The sequence below is a fragment of the Myotis daubentonii genome, chromosome 15 (genome assembly GCF_963259705.1).
Source record: "Myotis daubentonii chromosome 15, mMyoDau2.1, whole genome shotgun sequence".
Classification (NCBI taxonomy): Eukaryota; Metazoa; Chordata; class Mammalia; order Chiroptera; family Vespertilionidae; genus Myotis; species Myotis daubentonii.
In genome coordinates this window covers 50,548,906-50,561,167 of record NC_081854.1, presented here as the reverse complement: position 1 = coordinate 50,561,167, position 12,262 = coordinate 50,548,906, and positions in this window count along the sequence as shown.

Here is a 12,262-nt window from a genome sequence, read left to right as displayed (position 1 = left end):
GAGTGTGTGTGTGTGTGATTATTTAGAGTTACAATTATTTTCTTTCATATGGGAGATTGATGCCTTTAATTTGCTCATGCTGAAGGGACAACACATTGTTACCTCTGTATTTATAAATGATTTCTTTTTCCCCCCCTTGTCCTGTTTCCACATGGTTTCCTGACTCCTATCAGAATCCGTGTCCTTTATGAAACATTATTCTCTTGGTGTTTCTGCTCTGTGAGTTATTATTCCTAGCGGCCATCCAAACAATTCTACCAAGTGTCACATTTCGCCTAAATTGATACTAAAGCCGTTTAGCATGAGCTAATTAAAATTTGGATGTCCTTCATGAACACGCCACATGACTGATGGCGATGAGTTCCATCATCATTACAGAGTACATTACGTTTGTCGATGTGCTTTGCAAAGCACTCCAGAGCCATTTATTATGTTTCCATGACCAAGTTGTCTAATACATTTATTCTATTGAAGAAGAAGAATGATTGAAACAATATTAGTGTAGCAGGATTTTGAACTCCAGTCTACATCTCTACTAACTTTTTCTCCTCCCCCTTATCCTTCAGTTTTACTATCTTCTTATTCTTGCAGATAGAGTATAGAAAACATGAGCCATTTCCTGGGAATAAGATAATAACATATGTCAAACACAATTCACTGAGTCTGAGAGATGAAATGAAACTTTGAGGTCAATTTCAAATTCTTGTTTTTAAGGAAGATTGCATTCCTTCTATTAATCTCTTTTAAAGACATCACAAATTAATCTGAGGAGATGTTGACTGGAGACAGTATCTGGAAATAGTGACTGGCGAAAAGGATACAGAGTTTAAAGTAGAAGTTTCTTTTCTTTTTTTAGACAGTATTAGTTTGCCATCCTCCCCACACTCTGCAAGTGTATGATTGATCAAGCACTTATAAAACTGAGTTGAAGAGAAACTTGGTTTTTGGCTCCATGTCATAAATACCCTCAGAATTAACAAGTTAACTCTTCCTAGAGCAATTGAGTAATTTGTCACCTTAGATGAAAATGTAATCATTTTTTAAAAATAGGCTGTAGAGGCCCTGGTTGGGCAACTCAGTTGCTAAGAGCATTGTCTCCATACACCAAGGTTGTGGGTTTGATCCCCGGTCAGGGCACATACAAGAATCAACCAATGAATGCATAAATAAGTGGAGCAACAGATCTCTCTCTCTCTTTCTCTCTCTCTCTCTCTCTCTCTCTCTCTCTCTCTCTCTCTCTCTCTCATCAATCTTTATTTTTTTAAAGATAGGCTATAGAGTCAAACTTGGCTTCAGTTTAGTCATGCATAAAATGGAGACAATAATAATATCAAGTCCTAGGAATATTTTGAGGATTCTACAAGATACTGTACATAAAAGGCTTAGCACAATTCCTAGAACTTAGTGAAAATTAAGTGGAAAGAGTGATGCTGAAGGTGAGAGAGGAGGCCGGCAACATTTCACAGCATATTCCCTCTAGTTGTTGGCTGGTGCTAATGCGCTAGCCAGTGAGGCCAAGTACAAGGTAGGCCAATCCTCACTACTGGTCTGTGTACTTTGTGTATGGTTGCAAATATCTAAGCAAGACTTTTCTAGGTTTCTGAAAAGTCCTTTGGAATAAAGTCACTTCCTTCGCTCTTATTCTAAAAGCCTCCCTTATCCCCTCCCCAAATCACCATTGCCTGCAGAATAGGTAAGAGGGTTGAGAATCTGCCTATGAAAAGGAGTGATTGAGTTGGTTTGCAGTCGTTGGAGGTAGGGAAAAAGCAAAATGCTCAACTGCACAGGCCAGGCCAAGTTCCAGAGTTGCTCTGCAATGACCCAGCAATTGAAGCGCTCAGCAGTCACACTCTGATGTGGTAGGTTGGTCTTCTATCTATCTATTTACTTATTTACCTTCCCTTCCCTACACTGCAGCATAAATGTTGCATTGTACAGTTAACTGATCTCCAAGATTCTTTTCCCACGTGGTTGCCCTCTGCTCTTCAGTAAAACCTCCTAACTTGCCAAGTGTATTTTTATTTACATTCACACAGTTCTCAGCATTTCCTGGAGAGCCAACCACCACTCTTACTACCAGAAAACAGATGTATGTAGCTAGAACTTGTGTTGGGGAAATACCCAGGGAACGCGTGACAAATACAGTTGCATGCAATGATGTCCTTTATATATGGTCCTACTAAATGTAGAGGAATGAGGAAGAACACAATAAGGCCACATGTATGTTTTAGAATGATGCAAGCTTTACAGGTTATGCCTATAACGCGCTCAGGTAGCCATGTAATCTGGTCTATTTTATTTTCAACCTGTGCCTCCAATATTACCTCTGCTCTATATTTTCACTTGCAATGAACTATCATGTGCTCCTGACTAAAAGGTGCAAGCAAAGAAAACATTATTAGTCTCATTAAGAAAACATAGAAATTAGACTAATGGCACCTGTTGCTCTAAAACTGATACGAGGTGGAAAGCCTGGACCGGGAAAGTTAGAAGGCGGGACAATGCACTTCCAAGGGCAAGAAGTGTTCCAAGTTCTCTGTCACTAGAGCTGCAGGCACCACCCATGGGATGTAGCCACCATCACGGCCTTTGTGATTCTCCATTGTTGAAAGAGGATCTCAACTGTCCCTTTGACTTTGACTCATTTCAGATTCAATGTCCAGGTTAGTTCATCCAAATGGCTAGGTGTTAAGGGTTGAACTTGGAGTGACATGGGATAAAAAGGAGGAAGATTTATCCCCCTTATCAGATTCTAGATCAGAATGGTATATACTACATCTCTGGACTATTCATAGAATGAGAAGTCTTCTAAATGGGGTGTGGGAAATACTGGGTACTGGACCACTTAAGTAACTAAAAATATCTTCTCACACTGCCTGTTGCATCCTTCTGATTCCTCTCTCTCCTCAATGAATTTTTCATGCAGTAGTCAGAGTGTGTTTTAGAAAACGCATCTAGGGCTGTCAGCCCCTTTTTGATCTCTTTGAATTGCACCCATTAGGGGTACAAAGTCTTCAGAGAGGCTTGCAAAATCTTTTCCCCTATGACCCTTATACATGGTTCCTCCCTAATCTCTCACCACACCAGGTTCTAAAGGACACCCTCCAAGGTTTAAATAAAATGTCCCCTCTTTCTCAATCATGCTGATTCTTTCATAATCTCCGTGCTTTGCTTTTGCTGTTGTTTCCCTCATTAACAAAATTGAAAACTCCTATTTATTCAAAAGATAGCTCAGCAATCTATTCCTATGTCCATGCGTTTCTTAACTTACAGAGACAGAACTGTTATTTCCTCCCCTGGAGTCTGAAGGAAATGTGAACAGGTGTCTATAATAAGTCTTAGACAAGTCAACAGAAAAAAGTATATTCACATGTAAAGTCTCATTACTATATCTTGGTAACAAAGATAGACCCTATATCTCAATTGTTTTTTACCGCTATTACAAGTATGGAATAGTTGGGCTAGTGATCATGAGGGCAATAGGTGTTATGTGGCCTTCTTATACAAATGAATGACATGGAAACTTTTTGAATTTTAGGGAAAAAATAGTAAACGTATTGGTAAATATAGAAGCAGAAAAATAAATTAAGAAGCTGCTAAGTAGTCCAGGTGATCGATGATGAGTAGCCGTGATAGGGATGAAGAAAAGGAGGTAATTGCCCTAGCCAGTTTGGCTCAGTGAATAGAGCATCAGCCTGCGGACTGAAGGGTCCTGGTTTTGATTCTGGTTAAGGGCACATGCTGGGTTGCAAGCTGGATCCCCAGTAGGGGGAGTGCAGGAGGCAGCCAATCAATGATTCTCTCTCATCATTTATGTTTCTATCTCTCTCTCCCTCTCCCTTCCTCCCTGAAATCAATAAAAATATTTTTTTATAAAAAGAAAAGGAGGTAATTTACAGAGAGATTGGGCTGAGAAAATTGAAAGGACCTCAGATTTAAATCCAATATCCAGCATATTTATGTTTTGTTTTTAAAAATCAAACTTTAAAAATTTGGCTTGTGTTGGACTTTTACCTGATATTCCACACCTCTATCCCAATTGGCCATTCAGGCAAAATTATGTCAGGAAAAGCCAGAGTGTGATAGAAATGCCAACATCTATTTCTAACAATTGGCAACTAATCCTCCGCAACACAAAAATAGGTGTAGAGACCATTGGATGACCCCCATCCTCAGGCATTGGCATGGAAGTATCAATTTTTAAATCTTATTTCCAAATAATTCTAAGTTGGGTCTTTGAGCATGAAGATCCATATTGGAGATAATTGCAGTGAACTGGAGTTGTTTCTTGGGAGATGAGATCCTATCAGTGTGGTGATTGACAGTAAATTATAGTGGTGTTGATGACAGATCTATAATTACATTGCAAATATTTATCTCCGGGAAATCCTCTCTGAATTGCTTATCGTAATGGTACAACTTCTCTTCCCCTCCTTCCTCTGCTAAGATCTGTTGTGATTGACATCAAATTTCCAGTCTATAAAAACCCCCACAAAACTAATTAGATTAAAACTTGGATAATAAATGGTCACCTGATCTAAAGGCAGATCTTCTTTCTGTTTTTATGAAGTTCCTGTCCAAGAAGAATAGAAAATGCAGGTAGAAACGTCATCTTGCTAAAATCCATCTATGTGGACTTGCTCAGAAGTTTCTTCAGCTGAACACTTACCTAGCCAGACATCTGTTAAGCACTTTCGCAATTCAGCATGCATTTGAGTTCCTGGGCCCATGTGCTGGGCACCAGGGGAGTTACTGAGGACATAATGATAAGTAAATTTTCAAGCTCCCTTGATAATATGAAATGGTTATTAAATTCTATCAAATGATCTCTTAAGCCAGTCTTTCCTTTGATATCCAATTGTATCACTCTATCGAGATCTTTAACTGTATGCCTGGATTATTGCAACAGCCTCTTGACTGGCCTTCACACCCCCAGTTGACAGGTTTTGCTACTACTGTAGTTAGAGCATGTATGGTCATTTTAGCATAAAAATCTACACTTAGGAGGTCAGATGGCTTTTCAGATAAAATCCTAACTTCCCATTCTGACCTCAATCAAAGATGTGATAAGAATCTACTGTGTGCCCCTCCTGTAGTTAACAGAAAGCATGAGTACCCCATAACAGGGTAACCATTTTCAATCCCAGTGTGCAGGAAAAAATGCTTATAGTTTGTACTTACCACGTCTTACCACCTCATGGTGCAGCCCTACAACAACGTCATGGTCTGGGCACAGTTGTTATGCTTCTGTTACAGATGAGAAAACTGAGGCACACACACAAAAGTTATCCCAGCTGGGCCAGTGTGTTGAGCATTAGCCTATTAACTGAGAGGTCACAGTTAGATTCCTGGTCAGGGCATATGCCTGGGTTGCAGCTCTATCCCCAGTGGGGGGCTTACAAGGGGCAGCTGATTGGTGGTTCTCTCTCATCATTGATGTTTCTATCTCTCTCTCTCTCATTCTTCTTCTCTGAAATCAATAAATATATATATATTTTTAAATAATCCCAAATTGCACTGCTCACCATCACTATTCAAATGCAGGTCAGCAGATTCCTAAATCCAGGTGCCATTTGCTTGAGACATCTGTACTTAGTAGAGAGAAAATCAGGGGACAAGAAAAAAACAAAAACAAAACAAAACATACATATTATTGTTTGTTTGTATTAATGGACATTTAAGATTCAGACTCTTTTTTTTGTCTGTTTGAAAAAGGTCTGAATAAATATGAAATCCAAATAAATCCCAATGTGGCATGTATGGTCTTGAGAACACCCAGGGACAGTGACAGGAAGGAAGTCACCAATGACAAGTCAGCGAGGTTATGCTTGCAGCTGGGTGCATATGGTTTGGCAAAATATATTCTTAACCATTTTGCTTGGTTATTGTCATTTCTTCCGAGAAACCAATGCTATTGGAGAGGGATGACAGCGGTGACCTGGCACCCATGATTGCACTGTGAGCAGCAAGCTCTTTCCGTATATGTACTTTTAAAAACTGCAATTTCCTCTCCAAGCACAGAGGTCATGCAATTCTCTGAATAGTCGGGCAAGGGCCAGGGCACACTGGCAGATGCTGTCCCTTCTGCACACTTGGGAAAACTAGGAAGTTGTTGGAGACAGCCACTGGAGGCTCGGTGATTACTTTGCGAGAACTAGTCCCTTTAAATTAGAAACTAATGCGATTCTTTCAGCACTATTGTTTTGCGCTGTCTGCAGGTGGCGGGAGATGGGCCACAAAAGGAATTTGATTTCATTTGTCATTAATTTTTAATTTGCTGTAGAGCCATCTTCAAAGATATCTTTGTAGTTTTTCATATTTTTTTTCTTGGTGTGGGAAATGACATTCCTTCTTGATTACCTGTCCAGCAATTAGAAGTGATTATTTATTGCAGATGTACCTATCCCAGCATGCTTTAAGCAGACTTACTGTGAGTCTGTAAGAGGAGAGAAATATGTGTTCTGTGCCTCCTAATCTGAAAATGCCGAGTGCTTTAAAGCTTGGCAATAATAATTCAACTTAAGACAAATGAATATTCCCTAAATTTTTCTCCTAAAATATGACATTGAGGCCTGGCCGGTGTGGCTCAATCGTTAAGTGTCATGGTTTGATTCCCTGTCAGGGCACATGCCCAGATTGCAGGTTCTACCCTCAGTGTGGGGCGTGCAGGAGGCAGCCAATCGATGATTCTCTCTCATCATTGATGTTTCTATCTCTCTTTCCCTCTCCCTTCCTCTCTGAAATCAATATATATATATATATATATATATATATATATATATATATATATATATATATATATATATATATATATATTGAATATGACATTGAGTATGTACAGATCAGACTCAGAAAAATCTACCCGGCAGGATCTTTATGGCCTGCCAAAGTGACCTGCTATTTCTAGTTGCCTCTTCTATATTTCTTATGATACTTCACAAACTCCAGCGTTCATTATCTCTTACAGGAACTATTCTAATTGGTTGCAAACTGGACTGTTGCTTTGGGCTTTGACACATACGAACAATTTCTCCACACCTCCACTAGAATGGTGCTTCTAAAAACACAGATCGATCTTGCCAGTTCTCTGCTGAAAGTCTCTCAGAATTTCTGTGCTGGTTACATTTCTCATTGTTAAGAATAAAGTCCTGCTTGGTCAGTATGGCTCAGCGGTTGATCATTGACCCAGGAACCAAGAGGTCACTAGTTCGATTCCCATCAGTGCACATTCCCTGGGTTATAGCTCAATCCCCAATAGGGGGTGTGCAGGAGGTTCTCATCAGAAAGACGGTAGAGTTTCAGACTGAATTGAAGGTTCAATAGCCACACAATACTCAGGGAGAAATGACTGCTTTCTACAAAGATGAGAATCCTGCCAGATCTCCCCCTGGCATGAATCCCTGCCTCCCACTGCCTGCTGGCATTGCCCTGTTCTGCTCAACACTGGCTTCTCCCCTATGGTGTTGAGATGCAGAGCTGCCAACACACTCAGAACATCACAGTCCTAAGCTTCTGTTATTAGAAATGGTGACTGTCTTGCAAAGTTCTATTTTAAAAAAAACACACAAAAACCAGAAAGTACTTGAACTGACCCATTTGAACCCATGAGTGGTCTCTTAACTGGATTAATTATCAGTGGGGAGGGCAAGATATTAGAAAAAGTTGGAAGATCCTGCTGAAAACTTTTGGTTGAAATGAGAGAAGAATGGTTTACAGAAGTCAAGAGAGAAGGAACAGTGACAGAGTGAGAGAAGGGCTTATGCCCTTAAGAGGTATATTCCTCTTATTCATCTAGAGACGCTCTGTAGGTGTCACCCCACACAGACACCTTTCTCACATCCAGACCCGTCAAGCAAGCTTAAATCTCTCCTCTTCTAGTCACAGATAATTTTCTTTTTTGTCACTACTTGGTAACTTCTGTTTTCTAAGAATAGAATGAATTTTTGGAATGGAGAGAGGAAAAGAAACTGGGTTACAATATTTCTGTCTTTCAATTCATATATACATGTCGAACGGGCTTGGTCTGGGAGGAAGATGATACCAAATTTATAGCAAGTTTAATTTTTGTATCTTTTTGTAATGTGTTTAAATATGCATAGTTTAGCTATTACAATTTTATTTTTACTCTTCCTCGTTATACTTGGTACCATAACTTAAGCATTCTAAGCTATTAAAAATATTTATGAATATTTTTAATGACCACTAGTATCCCATCACATAGTATACTTAAATTTCCCATGTTGCTAAATATATATTTATACTTAATCACATTTTTAAAATAATAGGTAAACATTTTTGGGTCAAGGGATTATAATATTAAACTTTTTCCCTGGACATACATTTATTGAATCAGTATTGCAGGGTCAAAATATGTGCATATTTTAATGTTCTGGATTCATATTGACAAATTTTATAATGTACAATATTGGTCATAGTATTTAAATTTTTTTGTGTTGCCATGGACTTGCTAGAATTTCTGTATTAGTCTTTTAAGCAATGATGGGATGGCATTTATTTTCATACAAAGTTTTTTATACATTTTTCTGAATTGTACATGTCAATGACCATATCAAATTACATTTCAGTATATTGTTTATACAAGTCATTGACACAAACAATAGTAATGATAAGCATATCTGGAATTGTTTTATTAATTTATTAACATCTTTAGTGACTAACGTTTCTTTTCATTGTTGGTTTTTGTATAAATGTTTCACTACTAAAGTTTTCAAAAAACTCTCCATATAAAAATGATCTACTTTAAAGACAAAATAGCCAAATTTATTCTTCCTGTAATTATAGTTGTGTGTTTTTAAACCCATGGATCAGTTAGGAGTTGATTTTCTTGTGGAGAACTATGTAAAACAGCATCTATTTGTATTCAGTTGTGCATGGCACATGAGTATTGCATAAATTGGGGCAGTATTTTCCCTTCCCTCCACCCACTGCCCTTTGGCAACCATTAGATTATACTCTATATCCATGGGTTTGTGTCTGTTTGTTTGTTCATATTTTATAGATTCCACATATAAATAAAATAATGTGGCACTTGTCTTTCTTTGTCAGACTCATTTCACTTAGCATATTACCCTCTAGGTCCACCCAAGTTGTCACAAATGGCAAGATATCATTCCGTTGTATATGTGTACCACATCTTCTTTATCCTTGCATCTATCTATGGACACTTAGGTTGCTTCCATACCTTGGTGCAAAGTAAGTTACACTACAATGAACATAGAGGTGCATGTATTTTTTTCAAGTTAGTGTTTTTGTATTCTTCAGATAAATCCAGAAGCGGGATTGCTGGATTATATGGAAGCTTTATTTTTAATATTTTGAGGATTCTCCTTACTGTTTTCCATAGTGGCTGTATCAATTTATGACCCCACAAACAGGATATGATGGTTTCCTTTTCTCCATGTCCTTGCCAGCACTTGATATTTGTTGAATTTTTTATGATGACTGTTCTAACAGATGTGAGGTGCTGTTTCATTGTTGTTTTAATTTCCATCTTACTGACAGTAAGTGATGTTAAGCATCTTTGTCTGTGTCCATTGGCCATCTGTATGTACTCTTTGGAGAAATATCTATTCAGGCCCTCTGCCTATTTTTAAAATTGGATTGGATATATTATTTGTGAATATATGCTCCCATTCAGTAGGTTGTTTTTTTCGTATTGTTGATGGTTTTCTTCTCACTGTGCAAAAACAATTTTAGTTTGATGTAGTCTCATTTGTTTATTTTTTCTTCTGTTTTCCTTGCTGGAAAAGTCACCTGCAGGAAGATACTGCTAAGACCAATGTCTGAGAGTTTGCTGCCTATGTTTTCTTCTAGGAGTTTCATGATTTCAGGATTTACATTTAAGTCTTTAATCCATTTTTGGTTTAGTTTTGTATACGGTATAATAAAGTGGAATTATATTTTACTCGGGAATGATTTTATATAATTATAGAATGAGATAGTCTAACGCTCTGTTTGAATTTTGTCCATGGAATTCTATCTTAAGAATGGGAGGGATTAGAAGAGCTAAAGAAACAGCATGGACCAGACTGTCAAATCTCAGGTGGAAGGTGGGGGCGGGTAGGTGAGTAGGAAGAGATCAACCAAAGAACTTCTATGCATATATGCATAATCTATGGACACAGATGATAGGTGGTGAAGGCCTGGGGTGGGGGCGGGGGTTGGGGAGGGCTACAAGAGGTCAATGGGGGAAACAGGAGGCAAATGCAATACTTTCAACAATAAAGATTTTTTTAAAAATGAAGAAAGAAAGAAACATGCCAAAACCGGTTTGGCTCAGTGGATAGAGCGTCAGCCTGCGGACTGAAGGGTCCCAGGTTCGATTCCGGTCAAGGGCATGTACCTGGGTTGCGGGCACATCCCCAGTAGGAGATGTGCAGGAGGCAGCTGATCGATGTTTCTCTCTCATCGATGTTTCTGAATCTCTATCTCTCTCCCTTCCTCTCTGTAAAAAAATCAATAAAATATATTTTAAAAAAAAAGAAAGAGAGAAAGAAACAGTCTGGTGAAGAACTAAAGAAAGAGCACAGGCATGGGAGAAGGAGGAAGAGAAACCCCTTCCTGTTCTGACCCTTAAACAATCACTTCTTTCCTTGGGGCCAAAATTTCTTCATAGCCAATACAAATGATGATGATGACTAACGTGTTGCTTTCTGCTAAAATATTCTATTGTTCTATATGGATAATACTTCTTGGCAAATTATATGCAGCAGAAAAGGGCTCAAGGAGATACCAAACAAATGTGTTCATTGCCTGAAATGATCACTCTACCAGGATCTATGCCAAAGTGATGGTTTTCTGGAGAAATTTCTGAGAGCTCTGGTGTTAGTTTCCTAGGTCTGCAATAGCAAAGCATCTCACACTGGGTGGCTGAGAACAACAGGAATTCACTCTCTCACAGTTCCCAGGTGACATGTCAGAAGTTGAGGTTATGCTTCCTCTGCGACTCTGGGGCAAATCCTTTCTTGCCTCCCCCCCAGCTTCTAGTGGTGGCCACTGACCTTTGACATTTCTTGTCTTCTGGGTATGCCACATGGCGTTCCCCCTCTGTGTCTGTTTTCCTATGGCCTTTCCTCTTCTTATAAAGAACACTAAATCCTATTGGATTAGGGCCCACCTTAAGGACGTCATTCTCACTTGAATGCAGCTCCAAAGACCCTCTTTCCAAATTAAAGCGACATTCACTGGTTCCAGTAATTAGGACTTTAATCTGTCTCTGGGTGGTACAATTCAACTCATAACACCCTCCATCTGTATTTTAGTAAATTAAAGATGCTCCATTGTCTCATTTCCAGGGGGAAGGGCCAAGATTGAGCCTGAGAGACTATGCACAATGACTCCTGCCTGGCATTGGGAACCATCCAATGCACAAGTGGCCATTCTTGGCCTGCGTTCCTTACACAGAGAACCTCATAAGTGGGAGAGGGATGCGGATGATGATGGGACTGAGAAGATAAAACATGTTGGAAGGGAAATGGAGAGGTTAGGGATTAACTTCTAATCCCATTCCTGTCATTGTAACGAAGGAAAATTAACTCCTTAATTAAAATAAATGGGAATTAATTGGTCAGTGTCTTACAGCTTATAGAAGGTAGAGAAGGATTTAAATGTATTCAGCATTACAAGACTTTAAATCTATATTCTTAATTGAAGCGCTCTACCTGAATTATTTAATATCTCTGAGCTTCGGGTGCGTTATCTATACAATGGAATAGTAATCTTCTGCTTCAGAGGATCATGGGGCGGGGGGGAGGGAATGGGTGCCCAACACATGATGAAAGCTCCATAAATATTATATTTATTGGAGGATTCTTATGCTATTTCCCAAATGTGACTTCTTTCATCTTTTCCCATCAGACTGGTGGGTCCTTCAGGGTAAGGACATTAATGACTGAGCCTCTGACATACAGCTCAGTCCCTGAAATATAGTTAGCACCAAGTTAGAAGTAATTGAATGACTGGATAAAAGAATAACAATTTGGCAAACTGTCCACAGAGTTTCCAAATGGCCAGACACAGAATTACACCCGTAGTCAGGAAGAGTCCAAAGTGCTATTGTCTGTCCCAGGAATGGACTGAATGTGAAGGCAAAGATAAGAAAACCACACATGACTTTAAAAAGTTGCATGGATACCAGAAAACTAGTATGTAAACCGCAGAGAGGCGAGGCTGGGCTTTGGGAAGGCTCATCCATTGAACGTCTATCTGTGGAAGAGGGCAGAGGTGTCTTGGTAGCAGTTTC